The following is a 2,427-nucleotide window of genomic DNA, read 5'->3' as shown; positions in this document are numbered from 1 at the left end:
TAAACAAGGACCGACCGTCTTTAGCCTGCTATCCTGACTCCGAAGCCCTTGAACTTGCAAATTTCTCTGATCCTACCGTGCCATCCAGAGAAGGGTATTTCCTGCGACGAAAGGAGGGAGCTTCGGCTAAGCAGACCGTGGACTAAGTTAAATCTCAGAACGGTGACCTAAACATCACCAAGGGTCACCCGGAGAGACGCTAAAACGAAGTCTGTGGTTCTGCCCGCTACCGAGCACCTTGAAGATGATGGAAGCGCCAAACAAGAAGATGATGGAAGCGCCAAATAAGAAGATGATGGAAGCAACAGGAAATACCCACTACAGAAACCCGAAAGCAGACAGACTCCACAGCTCAAAGACAATTGCACTTTTTATCACGATCCTTTTCTGCTTTCTCCTCATGACCACGCTCTGGATTATGGAAGAAAATGCACCTGTTCACGAAACATTCCTGACCACTGCTCAGCCTACCACCATGAAGGAACATTACCTGATTTCGCTCTCTCCTCAACTTAGAGAGAGACAAAAGGAATTTTGGAATAACTCCTTTGTACAGTTGCTGCACCAGCACAATCTTGCCACCAACGCCACCAACTGTTGGATCTGTGGGTTGCTACCCCACGCCACTGGACACTCGATACCTTTCATCCCTTCACCCATTTCAGCTCACGGCTCCTGCCTTGCTTGGCTGATCCTCCTGCAAGAAAGCTATAAAGACAATGCCACCTCCGGCAAAACCATGACACACTTCTATCATGGGGTCTGGCGAAACCGGACGAAGACACACTTCTGCCCGCAGACCTCCAACGACTCAATCCACATGGACATCCCTGCTAAGGAACGAATTGAAATGCAGGTGTTCAACAATCCAACCAGACCCACCTTCTCCTACCTGCGGAAGCGAACGGCTGCCACTCTGACTGTGGCCCTGTCAGTCATCAACGTCACGGGCCACATGTGCATAGAAGGGCTCGGGACACAACTGGTAGGCCACAGTGCTTGCCGTTTTACCAGAACTTTGGACTCCACTGATCCACCTTCCTTTGTGTCATCCCCAAATATGTATTTCGTCTGCGGCACAAAAGCTTACACCTGGCTCCCGAAAGGCTGGGGGGGCACTTGTTTCATCTCCTTCATCCTTCCTCCGACTTCTGTGGCCCCAGCGAATGATCATAGACAAAAACGAGCCAAGGACATTGAACAAGCTGACTCAACAGGGGCGCAGTTCCTCGATGCTATGAAGGGACTTGTTCCACTCTGGGGCCCGATGGCAAACAGCCGTGCCATCCGACATCTGACCCAGGCAGTTGAAACAACAATGAACATCACAGCTGGTATCCTTGCTAACAACACCGCCGAACTTCAAGCAGTCCGCTTGGTGGCCCTTCAGAACCGCCTTGTCCTAGATGTGGTTCTTGCGGACCGTGGTGGAGCCTGCCAAATTATTGGGTCCAGCTGCTGTACATTCATACCGGACAATTCACCCTCAGTGTACAAGGCCATCGAACATCTCCACAGACTCTCTTCAGAAGTCCACCAGGAACAGGAAGAATGGTCGCTTGGTGGCTGGTTCTGGAGTACTGTAAAGAACTGGGGCTGGAGACTGTTTACCATTATCCTGATCCCTGTAGTTGTGATATGTGGTCTATGCTTAGGAATTCAATGTCTGCCACCTCTGTGTTCACTATGCACAAATTGTATTTGCCCTAAAACTGTGGACTTTAGAAATGAACGCATGGGAGCATTGTATGATGCCGAGGTCAGAGATCTAATGAAGATTGATATCGAATAGGCAAGCTGGCTAGATATGTTGAAAAGGGAGGACTGTTAAACCTTAGGCTGCAGCATCAACATTATCGGCGCCGTCTTGCCCCCTTTTCGAGCCCATTCATGCGCGTAAGCGGCAGCCATTTTGAGCACCATGGCCTCTCTGCCCATCGTTGATAGCCAGCGCGTCTCTCTCTCTCTCTCCCCTGACCTCGCAAAGCATCCCCCGCACGCTGACAGCCCCCACTCTCACATGCCTTGGGTCATAAACCCCTCTTCCACGCAGCTCTGCCTCGGAACCCCATCCTGTTCCCAGCGCGACACCTCCCTCCATTCCTTTCATGGACCCGGATCCTTTGATAAAACCCCCTTTCCTTTGTGCTCGTTTTTCTTACTCGTTCCCAGGCCGCCACCTGGCCCTGCGGATACTGTTATTGCCCCCCCCTCCTGTACAGTAGGAAGCTTCCCCCATCAAAGGATCCATGAGTTGATCAAAGCCCCCACCCCATGAGATCCGATCGACCTCACACATTCCGTGAATCGGCGGAATGTCCAGCTGCGCGATAATCATCACCTGTTGTGACCGGGGTGGGGACCTCAACTGTAAATGTGTGTGGGAACGGGCCTGAAGCGGGGATTCCGAGGATGTCTTTCCTTACA

Source organism: Lissotriton vulgaris, chromosome 2_1, assembly GCF_964263255.1.
Source record: "Lissotriton vulgaris chromosome 2_1, aLisVul1.2, whole genome shotgun sequence".
In the NCBI taxonomy this organism is placed as follows: Eukaryota; Metazoa; Chordata; class Amphibia; order Caudata; family Salamandridae; genus Lissotriton; species Lissotriton vulgaris.
Note: the sequence above shows the minus strand (reverse complement) of the source record.